Source organism: Anser anser, assembly GCF_964211835.1.
Source record: "Anser anser genome assembly, chromosome: 6".
Classification (NCBI taxonomy): domain Eukaryota; kingdom Metazoa; phylum Chordata; class Aves; order Anseriformes; family Anatidae; genus Anser; species Anser anser.
The window spans coordinates 2,255,267-2,273,014 of record NC_139726.1 but is presented as its reverse complement, the minus strand read 5'-3'; the positions used below and the strand labels follow the sequence as shown (position 1 = coordinate 2,273,014).

General features: G+C 52.9%; 1 long non-coding RNA gene across 1 annotated transcript; it reads left to right on the top strand.

Moving 5' to 3' along the window:
- The first annotated feature begins 14,043 nt into the window (after positions 1–14,043).
- LOC310901499 lies at positions 14,044–17,217 on the top strand. Its single transcript, XR_014585866.1, has 2 exons — positions 14,044–15,208; positions 15,995–17,217. It is a non-coding gene; the product is annotated as an uncharacterized lncRNA (long non-coding RNA).
- The last annotated feature ends 531 nt before the right edge of the window (positions 17,218–17,748 follow it).

The window sequence follows — 17,748 nt, the reverse complement described above, 5'->3', positions numbered from 1 at the left end:
CTCCCTCTCTGCCCCCGTGCTCCCGGGTGCCGTGGCAGGAGGGGCTCGGTCCCTGCCTTCAGCGATGTCCCAGCCCCAGCACTCTCCAAAATCAGAGGCGCACCCCTTGGGGACCACATTCCCCACTTTCAAGTCCCCGGGGAACCCCAAGCCTTTGTAAGGGACGCTGCCCATGGCAGCGGGATGCCAGCAGCAGTAGCAGCGCTCCCATTTATTTCGGAGACCGTCCTCTCCGAGCGCAGCACAGGCAGGGACAGCGGCTGGGGCCGGGGGCCTGGCTGCTTCCCACCTCTCCTGTCCTCCCCACGGACACTGGGAATCCCCCCCCCAGCCCCAAAACGGGCGTGATGCCATCGATGACATCAGCATTGTCCCGGGGCGCGCTGCCGGCTTCCACTGAGTCACCCTCCGGCACACGGGCGCGATAAGGAGGAAGGTGGCGGCGCTCCAAATAGCGCAGATGCCGGCTTATTTTGAGCTGCAGAAGCAAGTTCTGCGTTCCGGGGGGGGGGGTAGCAGCGCCTCCTCCCTCCAAGGGTCCTTCTCAAATGGGAAAATGGCCCCGGGTCAGTTTCGGGAGTGTTTTGGGGTGCGTAGCACGTGGTGACGGCGTGGCCGTCCCCTGTTCCTCACTGATTTCCTGCAGCAGCGCACCTTGCTTCGAGTGCCCTCGCTATACGTGCCCCTAAAAACAAGGCAGGGCCAAAGCAAATATTTGGATCAGAACCCAATGGAGCCAGAACCCCAGAGGGACAAGAAGAGGTTTCACTTTTTTTCCGGAAAAGCAAACACCGTCTTCACCAGCACACGCTGTTTTCCCTCTCGAAATCGCATTATGAAAATGAGGCCAATGTGGTTTTCATTTGCAACGCTAATTTGATGAGCTCCGGCGGGGTAATGATGCAGGACTTGCTGCATTTCATTAAAGCAGCCAGCAGCCTCGCTGGGCCCTGTCTCCCCTGCAGGTGCCCAGCGCCGCAGCCCTCCGGTCCCTTCCCCAGGTGTGGGACCAGACGTGCGTGTGGCACTTCGTCCCGTATTCGCCCGGCAAGCCTCAGGGCTGGAGCTGGCTGTCACCTGAAAGCCTCTCCAGTGCCTCAGCGCTAAATAACAGGCTCCGTCCACCCCGGGACAGCATCCCTGTCGCCCAAGGATGCGCTCGGGGCCATGCTGGAGGATGATGCCCCGCGTCCTGTAAGAGCCACGCTTCATTTTTCACCCCGAAGTTTTCTCTTCCTGCCCCTAATCCCACTGTTATGTCACCCAAGGCTTTGGTTTTGGGGTGACTCGTGCAAGGGCACGCCAGCTTATTTAAGAAAAGCAGACGTATTGAAAAGGGCCAAACTCAAACAACCCCACAAATGTTTGTGTGTCTTCAGTAAGCCCCAGTAGGGCTGTGCCTTGGCTCAGCCCCCCAGCACCCGAGGACGTCACCCAGTGTGTGATGCTCAGAGCAGGGCTGTGCAAACCTCGAGGCACCGGCACGCTGCAGCCCCCGGGGGTTTTCCCTTCCAGCACCTTCAAGATGAGTTTCCCTTGCATTAGACAATATGCATTCGCATGTATTTAAAGCACCCACAGTCTCGTAATTGAATTTGGGAGTATTTTAAGCGCCTCTCGTAGCGCTGTGCAGCTCCCCCCGCTCGGTGCAGCATATGGTGCTGTACGGCAAGCCCGAGCTCCGACAGCTGCGCGTGGGAGCCGCGTGCCAGCTCCATCCCTCCTTGACGTGCACGGGCACCACCTCCATGGAAAGGGGTGGGGGGAAGCATTTTGGGGACCGTTCCCTTCTGGGTTGTCCCCTTTTGGTTGTCCCTTTCTGGGTGTCCCCTTTTGGGTGACCCCTTCTGGGTGTCCCCTTGCAGGTGGCCCATGCCTGTGCTCAGAGCCGCAGCCTCTCGCTTCCCTGCAGGCTCGGTGTGAAATTTTCCCATGCTTTTCCAGGAAACTCATCCTGTGCCCTTTTTCCTGGAGCGGGCCGTTAGCACGGAACGGAAATCCACAGGCTCGGAGCCAGGTTGTGAAACTCCCCCGGCAGTAGCGTGGGGACAGCAGTATTACATCGGAAAAACAAACGTTGTGCAAAAACGATAACCTTTGTGCTCCCGGTTGTACAAACATCGCCTCTCCTCCGCTCTGCACACAACAAAAATAGCCCGAAGAAACCGCGGGAGCACGGCCAGGCTCCAAGTGCCTTCGTTAGCTAAATATTGGCTGGGGATTGCCGGCGGGGAATCGCTGCCCCGGGGGCTGGGGATGTCTCTGGGACGCACTCCAGCCATCCCCCATGGGCTGGGCTCTCCCGAGGAGAGCTTCTGTCTGCTGGAAGGGGGAAAGAGACAAAAAAAATATCAGCTTTGGGAAAATAACGTGGAAGAAATGGCTGTCAGAGTCTGAGCCCGCAGTGAAGCCCCGGTGCTTTGCGCCAAGGTGAGCGGCGGAGGTATGAGGACAACGCAGCCCTTCAGCTCCGCGTAAAGCACCCGCGCCTTCCTGTCTACGTTCAGCGGTGACTAACACGGCAGTCAGTGTTTTTTTCCCGGTCACTCCGGCATGAGGCCACTAAAAAAATATGTGCCGTGTTAACCTTAGGAGTTCGTGTCCGGTGTGTGTGGCCGGGGAGGAGAAGGGCTGGGCGCGCACCCGGACACCTGCGTGTGTTCTCTGCCTGCCCCCTGCCCGAAGGGGTTCCTGCGTCTGCTTGTGGGTGCGCTGCAGGGCACAGGACCCGGGCTGCCTTCCTCTGCGGGCTGGTTTGCACAAGGCTGGCAGCAGCCTCCACTCGTTTTGGCAGCAAAATGTCTGCTAATGGGAGCGAAATGCCTACCGGGGCGGCGCGCCCCGCGCTCCTCCTTTAAATAACCGGCTGCTGGAACGAGAGGCAGAGAAGGAAGACGTGCTCTAGTTCTGCCCCGTCCCTTCCGTTGCAGCCCGGTGTGTATTTTGCATCCACCGCCAAATTATTCATGCGTTAGGTATCCTCACCACGCCAGCTGTATGACGTGCTGATAAAGCAAACAGATTTCTGTGCTTAGTGCGCGGCGTCGGCGCAGCCAGCCAGCACTTCGCCTGGCACCGGCTGGGGCTTCTGCTGCAGAGCTGAGCTCCTGAGAAGGGGACACCGGGGATGGGGACGTGCCAGGGCCCCTTGTGCATCCCCACGGCCCTGGGAGCTGCAGGGAGAGCGGAGGTGTGAGGGGAGCGCCCGGCCAGGAAACGGCCTGGGGGGAAAACACCAGCAGGAACCGGGAGCTGGCGACCGAAGGCAGGGCTGAGTCATGAAATCTGACGGGGGGGGAAAACGCTGACAAAGCTCTTTCGGCGTAGCAATACGCTAGCTGAAATCCAAGTGTTTTGCCAAAATATCAGAACAAAATGGCGCTGCTTGGATGCGGGCCCCTCACAAGGGCTTCCAGGTGGATGCTGAAGCGCAGAGGACGGGCGAGCAGGCAGCAGCCCCGCCGCGCAAGCAGCTGAGAGCCCGAGGGCTGGCACGAACCTCAGAGTGTTGTTCTGGGTCTCGTCATGCTGCCTGGGCTGGATCAAATGGGATGAGCATCCCTGCGGGGGGAGGCTGGGGGCCTTGGTGGCTACTGACAACGGCAGGTCCAGCCGATGCTGTCGGCACCGTAGTCAGCGAGACTGGAAGCAGCCCAATTCTTGCTAATCGCGCCCCAAAACAAGTGGATGCTACTGGATTAAACTGGGAGGCATCGTTCTGCTCCCCTGGTGCTAAGTGGGATTTGGCATTTTACTCGAATCTTACTTTAGGTTTTGCAGCTACCAACCCTGCTCTCACTAGGCTCCTACCCAAGACATCAGCTCGCAGCTTCAGGAGCAGGGTACGCGTAGCGGCACCGCTGCCGGCTGAGCCCTGCTCCTCGAGGGATCTGCTGGGCACCAGCACGGCTGCACCAGGTGGAAAAATAAAAAATAAAAAAAAAAATCCCTCTAAGTATTGAAGCGGTAATTGGAGCTCACCACGAAACTCAGCAGTTGGTTTTGGTTTTGAGACACGCACGCAGACGGCCGGGGACGTGCCCAAAGCCAGAAATATGCAGGCTGTTTGGTGACACACGGGAACGAGGAACGAGGAGAGCAACGGGAGGGCTGCACTCCTGCCAGCAATGCGTGGGGATGCTCCCGGGGCATTCACGAGGCTTTTTGTGTCAGCTGGTGCTACGGCCGTGCCCGCTCCCCCTTCCCTCACCAAGCGGAGCCATGGGCACGAGGCTGCGCTGAACACAGCTTGTTTTTACTTATGGCTAAAGGTAAAATGTGAACTCAGATCTCCAGAGGTGAAAATACTTATTTCTGGGTATTTTACGTCTCCATTGAAGAGGTTTATGAAGCATTTTTCCCTAAGCCGCGGGGAAGAAATACGGCGTTGTAAAGGGGAACAAAGAAGTTCAATCTCAGAAGATTGACGAGCATACCCAGAACATTATGGGTTTATCCAGGTCACCTTTTTCATTCTCACCCAGTAAGGAAATTAATGAAGCTCCTGAAGTTATTACCTCTAATTCATAACCTACTAATGGCAATAAAGCTTTAAGAAAGCACAAGAAACGTTATTCTGAAGGGCAAAGGAAACACCGGAGCGTGGTCCTTTGTGGTTTATCTTAGTGATTTGGGATCCCCCTGGGGAGAGAGGAACTGCGGGGCTTAGTCCCTGCCCCAAGGACTGCTCCTGCGTTTTATTGGCGACCAGCATATGTGATACTGACACTTGAGAAAAATGGTGATTGGATAATTAAAGGCCGACTAATCTGACTTTATTTAAAAAAATGTATGAAGGAAGGAGCCATTACGGTTACGGAGGTAAATGGAAAATGATATAAAACTGGAGCAAAGGTGAAACAAAGGTTAATTGTGCCTGACTTAGCTCAGATAATGGATTTCAGAGACAAAGGGAATGAAGGAGATTGCATCTACCCGGACTTCAGTAAGAGGGTTTCAGCGGTGTCCCAGGGAGGAGGTGGGACAGGGGGAAGATTTGGGAGGGAGGCGAGAACCCGGGCGAGGGCAGGTGGCAGCCACAGGAGCCATTTCCTGAGAGGTCCACGCCGAAAGCAAAGAGTTTGGTGTTTTCGCTAATGGTCATTAAAATGGGAGCAGGGCGATGAAATCTGCTGATGGCACAAAATTAAGGGGAAGCATCAATAACGAGAGGGCCTTTGGGGCTGGAATTAGAAAGGGGAGATGAAATCCAATAGTGCCTGGGATCCCACAGCACAGACACGGAGTGCATCGGTTGGGAATGGCTGGGAGAGGAGCTCTGCCCGGCCACGGCGGGCTTAGCCCCCAGGAGACACACGGGGAGCCCACTGGAGCTCACCTGGGAGGCTGGACACAGCTCTGATGGGGAACACTCAAGAAAAGCCAAGCTGCAGGGGCAGGACAGACGGCAGGGTGCATTTAATTCGCCAAAATCTCAGCACAGCGAGGCAGGAGATCTGACTGCCCTCCACAAAGACGTTTAAGGGCCAGTTAGGCAGAGGCAGGTAACTTTCCCAGCCACAGGCAAGTGCAGGAACATGACGGGAACTGGAGGAACCCTGCAAGATCTGACATAAAACCATTTCTGCACAAGGTTTGGAAGCCCAAGACGCTGTCTTGGTGGCCGGTTGTGAAAGCTCAGGAGGCGGCGGCGGGCTCCTCTCCCGGGCGGAGAAGGAGGCTATTTGATGTGGTGCCTGCAGGAGCAGAGGGCTGCGCGATAAACCTGCGGCTCCTTCAGGTCCGACCAGAAAAACCTGCGATCCTGCCACCCACCCTCGTGGCTGATCCGATCGGTGCCTGCGATAAAGGACGTGAGAAGGAGGGGGAGTGCACAGACCGCCCCGACGCTCTCGGGGATTTCTTTGTTCCCACGGTCAGCCGGATGGGGACGGGGTCGCCACGGGGAAATGCGAATCTTCGTCTTGCTGAGCCTCCCGTAAGGGACACAGCCTCTTCCTCCTCCTGCGGCAGCATCGCCGGGTGCTGTGGGTATCGAAAATCGCCTCTTTTTGGGGATTGGGAAGGAATTAAAAAACTTATCAGTGATAGAACAGCTAGCGATCACTTGCTCTTTTTCATGTTTTCCAGCGGCAGACGACTGCACCAGTAAAACCACGTCTTCCCTCAAATACATCAAAGTGTTTAATGGCTGGGCGTGTGTTTCACCACAACCCCCTTCCCTCCCCGCGCGGGCTGGAGTGGGAAAATAAACACCAGCCAACGTATTAAAATGCAAAGTCAAACGAAATCCTCTGCTCCTTTTAGCTCTATTAGAAGTGCCTTCCATTTGGCAAATTAAGATGAGCCAATCAAAACTGCATTTGCAAAACACACATTAACAAATCAGTAACTGTAAAAACAGCCATCAAAATAGCTTTTAATGTTTCCAAATTGACTGCAGTGAATGCAGATCATATGGTGCTCAATTAAGTTTAGGAATGAGCTATAATTTCTGCATATTTATATACCAACAGCTGAATTGCATCTTTCAATTTTTAAGTCTGTGGCTTTCAAGCCACAATAATCCCGGAGCTGCAAGCCCTTTGATTCAGCCCGTGACAATGGTGGGCAAAGCATCAGGCAAGCCTTTGGCTCCTGCGGAGAGCGGATTCCCAAGGGCAGGAGGGAGAACAAGGTTTTGCTGCCGGGAAAATCCCTCCCGTGCTCTCCGTGATGCTCCCGCTAAAGGAGCAAAACAAATGTTGACGAACGTGTCCCTTGGTTCCAAGGCAGGGCGAGATTTTGCGCTGGCTGTGCAGTGCCCGCGGTGTCCTCCTGCAGCTGCAGGTGGGGAAGGGAGCACGGGGACCTACCAGGGTCCGCAGCCTTTCCGAGTACAAGGTCAGGTTCGGACAACCACTGTCTGATCCCGCACAGGCAGACACACGCATGCCCGAGGAGTGGATTTCTGCATATATCTTAAGACTAAAATAAATTGAACAAAACCACCTGGACGCAATGATTCTCCGCAGCAGAAACATACTTGCTGTTCCCCAAAGTGTTATTCGTCTTCCTCGCGCAGTCCAGCCTGGAATAATAACCATATCAATGATTTTAAATTAAGATACATGCACTGTCACGCTTGATTAACAGAGTGCACGGAGCGCCCTTTAATTTGGAATGAGGAGATAGCCCTAGCACAGGGATGCCGACAGGCCTCCGTGAGGAAGGGATGCTGCGGAGCAGCCGTGGTGGTGGGCAAAAAATTGCCTGCACTGCCATGTGCTGCTGCAGGGGCCCGTCCTGCAGCGGGAGCCAGGTATGCCCAAGGCTCACAAAGCCAAAAGCTACACGTGGTATTGTGCTGGAGGTGCCCAACCCGGCTGCTGCAGCACCGCCAGGGACATCCCTGCTGCAGGAACGTGACTGCGGTAAAACCGGAGTGCTTTGCCAGGGCAGCCTGGCAGTCGGGGATTTTCACATTGTTCGTGCCCATTATATCCATTGGCACTTTCTTCATAGCCCATTCTCCAGCTGCTAGTTTTGCCTGGTGAAAAAAAAATTAAAAAAAAAAAAAATGCCATGGAACCACAGGACCTCCCTCAAGGGCAAGCAGCACACCGTGCTCACGTGCCGAGCAATGCACCGCGCTGGAACCACGTCGGTAGCTGTGTGTGTTGGCTCACACCCAGGCGCGGCCACCAGAAGCTGTCACAGATGGAGACGAAAATGGGATTTTCTGGGATGCACGAGGCACCGCTGGGCCAGGCTTCCAGCGCAAGCATCCGGCTGGGTTTGCCCATGTGCAGGCTGCGCTTCCCTCGATGCCCTGTGCTTCTCTGCGCCGCTTGCGGCTCGCAGGGTACAACTGCGGACCTGGGCACGAGGCCAGGGGCTAAAGGAAGCCCCTGGGTAATGAGTGGCTTTGAAGGCACGGCCTGCACAGCGCCAAAGGGAAATTAACCTGTTTCCTTTATGCCTGAGCAAGCTGAAGTAGTACAGCTTTCTTAAAATCCCCTTGAGTATTGCCTGTAGGCTGCATTTAAAACCGGCACCTTGAACGCAGCTTGGGGTCGCGGCTTGCGCTTTCATTGCACGCTCCGTACGTGGGGTGTCCAGGAAGGCACCTGCGCTGAAAGAAAAACTGGTGTCGTCTCTGGCAAGTAGTGCAAATCACGCAGATAATGCAAATAGTGCAGACGTGCACTGCTGTGTGCCCACCAGCTGTATGTGCCATGCGTACGCTACCGGCACAAAAGCACCACGAGCGTCCCGGCACAGCTTGTGGCTCCCGGGGCGGTGCTGGGGGCTGACCCCGGCCGTGCTGGGGTAACTGCACAATTTGGGTGATTCCCAGACATTGTCAGCATGCTTGCCCCTGGACCTCCTATTTTGCAGAGGTGTCTGAGGCATTGCTGCAGAATGGCGTGAGAAGTTTTTATATTTTCCGAATACCCGATTTTTGCCTCCATTACAACCACTTCTTGCCGCGGGACTCGAAGCGGTCTTTTCAAGTCCACTGAAAGGGTATTCCTCTGAGAACTGCAAATGGAAAGGAGAATAAATTTCTTAAAGGAGAATCAAATCTGCAGCTCAAAGGGTTTCCAGTTTACAGCCCCCGCCTTGCACCATGAAAATAACTGGTTGCAGCCTTCAGAGGAGGGAACCTGGACACTTCTCCAACGAGACCCTGATCCCCGACACCCAACAGGAGACACACGAGGCAGGGGTAGAGTAGCACCCAGCCATCTGCGGGCCACTGATACAGCCATGCAGGCAAGGAGGAATTCCCCCAGTCCCTTCAGGACTGCAGGGCTATGGCCATGGCTGGTTCCTCCTGCCTCCAGCCCCACGCACCCCGATGGGCGCCGCAGACGTAGCCGGGACGGCGTCCAGCCTCCAATTGTGTGTTTGCTCTCCTCCGCTCCGGCTGATGTAATCAGGCCAAACGGCCCTAAACGAGGTTTGGAGATGCAGGCTATTAGATTAGAGGCTATTAGATTGAATTATTATTGAAATATTATTCCATTATTGACATAGGAAGTGAAAGGTATAATGAAGGCATCAAATACACGGCGGGCGGGCGGAGACGTCCTGCCCGTGCCCAGAGCCACAACCGCTCTGGTTAAGGACGCCGTGGAAGGAAAAATGTTGGGAAAAAAACCTCCCTCCAGGGCTGTGTCAGAAGCCTTGGAAGAAATATCCCTGGGAAGCTCTTGCAGTCCCAGCCCGATGCTCCAGCTCTTGGTGAGAAAATGTTTTTGCAATGTTAGACTGCAGTGACGCTGTCTTGCAAGTGAGAAAAAAAAAAAAATAATAATCCCCTCCATGCTGTCGCACACATTTGGGAGAGCGTGGTGAGGAGCCAAGTCAAAATATTAGGAGCTTTACATTATGTGACCTATTCGGGCTGACAGATTGCCGTGAGATGAACGTGACAAGCGGCGTGCCTGCCCGTGCAGACTCATCGGCTAATAGCGAGGCGTTCGCGATGAACCAAGGCACCAGACACCGGAGCACAGGCGCTCCTCTCCGCGGGTCGCACGTCGCCCCATGCTGATGGCGAAGGCGGCAGTGGCACAAAACACCTGGCAGCACTTGGTGGCCCACACGAGCCCGTGGTCCTTTGGCTGGAGCCCTCTCTCCGTGCGTGGTCCTCGCCCCCTGTCCCTCAGCCCAGCCGAGGTATCCGCGGGACGGGACACGGCCGGGGGAAGCGAGGCGTGGGGGGGCTTCTCTGCAGGTTTTAATAACGGAGCCCCTTCGTGCCAGAGAGGTTGTTAATGCTTTTCTTATTACTTCAGGAAACTGCAAATACTTTCCTGGCCGGAGCCCACTGAGCAAATAAGAATATTAACCTTCCTGGCTCTTTCCCCTAGAACCTCCCCGTGACTTCAGATAACCCAGTACTGCCTCCTCCGCGTTTGCTTGGAGATCAAAATAAATAATGAGAAACATTTTAATGTAAGGTTTGGGAAATGAGGAAGAATCGAGCAAAATGCAGCCCGGAGATCTTCCCTGCAGTGTAAGAAGCCACACATGGAGTGGGGTGGAGGTTTGAGAAGAGGGAGAGCCTTGCTCGCTGGTGGGGGAAAGCTGTGTCAGCCCTCACCACCCGGCAGGGCATCCCCGAGCTCTGCTACCTGGCGCTGGTGGTCAGGCTGCTCACTAGGGTCTGCTCACGTCCAAACCCTACATCCCACGGAGCCAGGGAGGATCCACTGAAAAAGGGAACCAAAGAAGGAAAACCTCTGCCTGCCCCCATTCCCCTCCCAAAGGGCCAGGGTGCTAGCAGGGACGGAGAGGGGACCCTGTGTGCGAACGAAGGACGGTGCCAGAGAGGAGGAAATCATTGCCTGTGGTCGCACAGGCTCCCTGTTACCGGGGAAAAGGGGAGGGGATTATGAAAGCATCGGTTTACCGATCAGAAATCCTTTATCCAAATAATAACTGAAGGACGAGAGAAGAGACACATGCGTAGCTGGGAGCCTGGTGATGGCATCGCAGAGATGGGATCTGGGGAGGAAACGCTTCTGTGCCTGGGGAGCAAGCAGGCTCAGGGACCCCTGGTCCTGCCAGGCACTTCATCACACCCCTCGGGCAGCTCGCTTTGGGCTGGTTTTGCCCGAATTTTACTGACATCACGTAGAAGAAGAAAGAGAGAAGGAAAAGCAGAAAAGAAGGAGGTAATGTAATCAGGTCATGCGTCTGGTTGTATTATCTCTAAGTATTGGCAAAGCTGAGCGTAACTGGTTCGGTTGTGACATTTTTCTGCACAAATATAGAAGCGCTGCCCTTGGCCACGGTGTTAAATATTTGCCTTTCATTAAATGGGAACAAGAGCAGAGCAAAAGCCGACTTTTTGTGGCAAACCAGTCTCCAGCCAGAGAGCTGATTTAATTGATTGCCAATTAATACAAGCTTCTCATCACAGCCTCGGGTATCAAGGAAAAGACAGACCTGAGTAATTAAACATTTTGCTGTAAGTCCGAGGTCCAGGTGGGCATCTCTGCCTGCTCAGGGACGGGGAAATAGCAGTGGGGCAGTGTGTGACAGCGGGAGGTGTCGGGGTCCCATCCCACCACCCGGAGCTCACAGCGGGTCAGATAACGCGGCACACCAACGGTTGTGTTTGCGTTTTGTACTCCTGAATCTGTTCTTAGCCACCAGCAGTGGTGTCCGTTGGTACATCTTTGTAATAAATGTCCTGCTTTTTGGGGGAAGAACCCTGGAAAATGGAGCGCAGCTGGTGGGACAGAGCAGAAGCATCCTCTGTGCCGAGGCTGGTGGAAACTGGGTACAAGGGAAAAACTCTCCCACACGGGATGTGGCCTCATTGCATGCGCAGTTGCGCTCTGCCTGAGCACATCAGAGCCACAGATGGGTGCTCCTGCTTTTTTTTTTTCTCCCAAAGCAGTGCTAAAAGGGCGCCCTGGCTGGCTCGGGGCTGGGTGCCTGGTGCTGCAGGTGAAGGAAGGCCCCAGCGCATCCGGGAGGGGACGTGCTGCGCGCCGTGCTTATTGCCTGCTATCGATCAGAAGCACTCTGATACGGACACCGGCCTTTCAAACAGATGGTCCTGCCTCATTTCCCGAGCGGTCAGCCCGCAGAGGTCGATGGAAAAGCTTTCATGGCTTTAAATGGGACTTCAGTCAAGCCCTTGAGTGGAAGGAGCTGGACCTTGGGGAAGGTTTGCATTTCTGCACATCGCCGCTTCTGCCCTGCGCCAGCCCAGGGAGCGGTGGCTGCATCCCGAGCCCTCGCTGGTCAATGTGGCACCAGGCTCCCGAGCTAGGAGGGGAGCCCTCACCTCCCCCAGGAACCACCTCCTGTTGCTGGTAATGCCTGGCCTCGGGAAGTGCTGCAAATTGCTGGATTTAGGTCAGTCAGGAGGCTTGCTTTGCAAATTGTTAACTGAAAAATGCCCCTCTCTTTTTTTTTTTTTTTTTCACAAAGTTGAGCGACTAAAAATTTCCACGCAAGGTCTCTGAGAAAATGATCGCATGATGACTGGCCTCTAATAGCATACAATAATACATAAAATAATAGACAGGGTATTAAATCCCTGTAATACTTTTGCCAAAGCCAGAGTTCTCTGAGAATTTCAGCTTGGAGAAACCTGAAGCTATTTCCTCGTCTGAATCAGAGCCTCAGGGGAAATTCCTGGCTTTCTGCAGACTGGGGCTTCTTGCCTCCCACCAGCTCTGCTCAGCCTTATTTCTGCCCTTCGCTAGTTGTGAAACAGCTCATTAAAGGCGTTTGGGGAAAAAAAAAAAAAAAAGAAGAGTCTGCAGGATCTCAGGCAGACACCAGGCTTTTGTCGCTGAAGAAGGCAGCCGGGAGCGGCGCAGCGCCAGGCTGGTCCAGAGCCACGTGTGGGTGGTGCTTGGTGGTCCCGCTCCCACCTCTGCCAGGCAGCCGCGGGCTTTGTGACACTTCAGAGCAAGCTGCCCGGCTAATCTTTCCCATAAATTTCTGCTAGGATAGGGATTAAGGGGTATTTACTCAGGGGTGAGTGAATAATGCTGTCAGAAACACACATTATTCCCAGCTGAATGTCTCCCTGCAGTTGGCATGAGAAATCCGTGCTTTGTCTTGGTTGTCTTGGGCTTTGGGCTTTATTTTAATTCTTCTTCTTCTTTTTTTTTTCTTTTTTTTTACTTATTGCATGGTCTCATGTGTTTTATTTCTTGTAAAAGATGCCCTCAGGCTGTGAGGACAGGAAAGTTGCACAACCCAAGCGAAGTGCTGTTTTTTCCATTTTTTCCCCAAACTGGGGCAGACCTGACCTCACCAGGAGGATGCCCTCTGCAAACCTCCTGGCAACTCGCGTGCAGCTCCTGAGGGGTAGGGATACCTCCAGACGGGATAACTCTCAGTAATTTCCAGCGTGGAAAGCTGAGAACCACAAAACCATGGAAAGCTGGGCACATGCCAGACATAAGATGGACACACCAGCTCTTTGAAGCCTTCCCAGCCTGGTGGGAGCAGTCAGGTACCAGCACTCCCACCCATGTGCACTGCTGAGAAGATGCTAACCAAGGCTCATGGTACAGCTCAAGCAGCTAAGTCCCCTTCTCCTCCCAGTGAAAGCAAAGATCACCTTCTTCAAAGGACTGGGTGTAAGTAAAGCCTTGGGTCTATACCTGCAGGAGGGGTGTGAAATGCACAGAATCCATCCTCCATTTCCAGGATGTCACTGAGAAGGTGACAGATGAACACCATGGTCGAGAGCTTCATCTACAGGTCCCCAACACCGAGCATTCCTGCAGGCAGGGCTCTCCAGCCTGACACCGCCACCCTACATGGGGTACCTAAAGAGGCCTTTGGAGTCTCCGTTGGGGTCTCTATTGCTTTTTGCCTCAGCAGCATGTTTAAAATTACAAGGCTTAAAGCCAGCCCGTGAAATCCAGAGCTGTAAGGCCACAGATGAGGATGAGGACTGCTCCACGGGATGGAAGAATGGGCTGCCTGCATGCTGCTCCCAGAACAGAAGGGGCTGAGGGGTGGGAGAAGGGAGTGAGAAGGTGGGAATAAAATCAAATAAAAAAAAAATGAAATGAAATGAAAATAATAATAATAATAATAATAATAATAATAATAATAATAAGCAAAATATAGACTGATCAGGGAGTAAAAAGATACAGCCTCAGGGAAATAATAGAGAATATCTTCTGCTTATCACAGTGGATTCATGCATCACCTCACCCTGAGGGTGATGCTTTATCCCTGTCTCTCCCACCCCGACCAACATATCTAATTGACATCTGTCTAACTGACATCACCTGTTTCTGATAACGGTTCAGGGGAAGCAGGGCTTAGCTCTCCGCTGGATGTTTTGGGGGAAGGCTGCTGCTTTGCCTCTTCTTGGGCCTGCTTGATGGCTGCAGCCTCTTAGCAGCAAAGAGTGCATCGGTGCGCTTCCCATAGCAGTGGAAACTACACAACAGCTGTTGCATTTCAGCTTTCAAGGCGCAACTGAAAGTTAATCACTGAGGATATTTTATAGAATTCACCTTTTAAAGGCCCTAAGGACACTGCTGACATCAGATCCTATGGATGCCTACAGAGAGCTGGCAATCACTTGGGTAGTAGGTGGAGATGCTTAGCTTTCCCAAAGCTGGCATGATGTGTTTGACAATATATGGCTCGATGGTACTGATGAGAGGCAGGGGAAATAGATATAGCCTGCGTTAACTTCAGCTGCTCTTTAATTATCCACTACACAGCCTAAATTACGTATTCTTTTCTCTTTCCAGACTGTGTTACTCTAGATTGAGTGCTGAACAATATGAGTGATTTAACTCATTCATTTCGCAGTATTTTTATAGGGGTGGATGTGTAGTATTTGGGGTTTTTCCAAGAAGGATTCCTGTGTGGTGTCAGGACAGGGCCATTGAGAGGCTGTCCTGTGCTTAATATGTGTGGATGCTGAGAAGCAGGAGGGTTAATATCCGATCCCCACCGTGCTATTAAGATGATGTAAATCAGCAGGTTTGGGTCATTCTTTGAATTACTTGGGTTTTGCCTTTCATAGAAAACAGAGCATTGCCCTGGAGCCCCAAGCTTTTTATCCTATCTGCCATGGTTGGGTCAGTGGGGGCCGTGCAATGGATTCAATTAAATCCATCATTGTCAGTCGGTGTGATGCTGAATTCACACTAAAATTCCCAAAGAGGCTGAACCCAAATCCATTTCCACAGTCAGCAAAGCTCACCAGTGTATTTTCTAGGAAGGAGCTGGGGGACACCTCAAGTCTTACTCAGGGAAGTCATATTTCCCTCACTGCCCCCTTGTTCTGTGCTCTTGAACTCTCTGTGGTTGCATTTGCTGTCAGCTCAGCCTCTAACTGTTCACATCACCAACAGTGTTGAAAAACCAACACCCGGTTTGCGTGTGCTAAGTGCCTTCACATAACACCAGTGTACGTTTTTACACCCCTCCACAGTGGTGCACGTGCTGTGAGAGGAGAGCGCGAGGAGGCAGATGCGGGGCACGTGCGGAAGTCAAACATGAGGTGCCATTCTGGGCCGCGCGTGGAGGCGGCCCGGAGATGATTTATATCTTCCCACATCGCTAAATGACCTTGCTGATAGCAACCATTAGTTTTACAGTGTTAAATTGCAGCAGACAATACATTTAACGCCGATGCGATGGGACGTGCTGCTTGTGCTGCCCTAAACACGTGTTAGAAAGGAGCTACAAGAGGAGCGGGGACCATTTTTCAATCAATGAATCCAGCAGATGCCTGGTGACTGAAAATGTGGTATGTAAACGGCTGCCATGGCAGAAAGCAGATGTGGGATATTTAGGAAAACTTTTTGCAATTTATAACCCAATGAAATGTTAATTTACATGAGCGGTTTGCGGATGCAGTCTTGCATGCCCGGGGGGGGGTGAATCGAAGTAGGTCCTTCTGCGAGTTTCTGTCGGCTGCGCAAACATTCCTGAGCAACTTCGGGCTTGAATTTCTGGAATCGAAAGATAAAATGGAAAGAGTTCATCCCCCCGTTAGGTATGACTGGTGCTCAAGGAGATGGTGAGTGGGAGACCCAGAGCTGCCCAGTGGCTGTGTCCTCTGGAGCCAGTCCCCAATGCCCTCTGCCTGCACTTGCAGCATCCAGGCCCCTCCACTGGCCTGGCAGCGACAGCTTTTCCATAAATTCCTGGTGTTTAAGGCAGCTTTTTCTACACCTTAATTTGGCTAGCTCTCCTACCTGATTTTGGATTGCATTCACTGTAGTATCCTCTCTTTGCTTCCGCCATGTGTTACCACATGTATTTTTCCCAGTATTTTTTTTTTTTTAACTTAACACCAACTCGTATTTAGAGCATTTCCAAAGTTTGCAAGGAAAACATTGCGCAGGCGGCTCTCTTCCTCTCGGTGTTGCAATCTGGCGGCTCAGCGCTCAGTAAAAATAGGGCCGGTGTCCTGGCTGCCGTGTTGGGACGTTCCCTGCTCCTCGCTGCATCGCTTTGTCTCTTGCAGAAAATAAAGGCACAGTTAGCTTGGCTTTGACCTTAACTAACTTTTTTTTTTTTTTTTTAATAGGAAGTCATTATAATCATGCAACTGGCAGGTCGGACAAACATCCCACAGCTGGAGGCTTGCTTGACAGGGTTATGAATTGCAGATGTTGCCCTTGTGAGGGATTGTGTTTCGGAGCCGGGAGAGGAGTCCCTGGGGCGCGCTCTGAGGCAGCGCCCGCTCCTGCACGGAGTGAGAGCGGCTTTGTTTTCTGCTCACTACGAGCTTTTACCCAGCCAGGGCTACCCGTGTGTTGAAGGCCACTAACAGGACTGGCAACAGGACAGCCAGAGCCTCAAGCAGCCCAGCCACACGGCAGCTCCCTCTTCGTGCAGGGCTCCGGCCTGCCCGCAGTATGGCCGGCTCAGGGCGTAGGCCTCTGCTCTGCCCAAGGCACTGCCGGAGGCCAGGCTGCCCCCAGGAGCCATGGGCCGGAGAAAGCAGCAAGCCGAAAAGTATTTAGTCTGTAATTGTTGTAGTTAAACCCATTAAGAATAAAAATAACAGTGTAAAATGTTGAGTTTTGGTCAAAGTTTACAGAGGCCAACTGTGCTGCAGCCTTGGAGCGAAACGGCAAAGTCCCCGCGGCTCTTACCAAGCACATTTTTTATGGTTTGTGCTCTGGGGAAAAGAGGTGCCATTATCTGCATGGCCTTGTCCACAGCTCAGCATCGGTGATAAGAACTTGTTGCACCTGTATGCCACTCGGTTTTTAGAAGAAAATGCTGTATTTATTTGGGTTTAATTTTCATGCATAAATGCTTCTTATTTTTCTACCTGTTTTACCCTCAGAAACCAACTTGGACTTCCAGAGATAATTTTCTTATTCAAGAATGATTCAGGAACATCCATGGATGCACTCCACTGGATGTCCTAACTTCTGATGTGCCTTCCAGTGCCTAATTTTTGTTTTTTTTTTGCTCCTGATCCCTAGTCCACCTGATGTAAAACATGTAAACCCAGTCGTTGTGACAGAACTTGTATATCTTTAACACTCGTAGGAGCTGGAGCACATGGCAGACATGGGACCTGGGTTTGCTCGGCCTGAAGAAGAGAAAGTTAAGAGAGGGCGGAGAGCTGAAGTTGTCTGCTGAGATGTGGCAGTGGTGAGGGTCTGTGAGGATGTTGGGACTGACATGTGTCCCTCGTGCCCCCCCGCAGTCAGCCCAGCCTCTCCTGTAGGGACGCAGGGAACATCTGCTCCTTCCATGAAGCATCAGCTCTGGCAAAGCAGGGCATGGGTGCAAGGCTTGCACAGCCCATAAGGTGCCTGTCTTGCAAATCTGCTTTGGGTGGATATGAGAGCTGGAAACCTGGATGATAAAAGGGCAGCGAATGTCCCAGGCTGCCTTATTCTCTGTGCAAGGCTGGGAAGCAGAGCCACGGCACCATCTTTGCCTTTTGCTCCTTTTTCTACAACCTCCTCCCCAAGAAACACCGTCTACTTTCCCTATTGCCCAACAGCAGACAAGAAGTTTACATTTTTCAAGAGAACAGTAAAAGCAACCATTTCCTGTGCTCTTATTACCCAGAGACCTCGCACAGCGAGCCAAGCAGATTTATGAGTCAGGGCAAGCTGCCCTTCCTCCCGCACCGCCCGCCCGGGACCTGTCCCTCCTCCCAGCCCTCTTTAAAGTGTGAAGACCTCATTAGCCGAAGGAGGAAGGAGAAATAATGAAGTCTTCACACTTCAAATATTGGGCGCTTGAAAAGGAGGGGAGCCGAGGACACAGCGAGCGTTGTCTTCAGGAGACGATGCTGATAATTGTTAGAGAGCA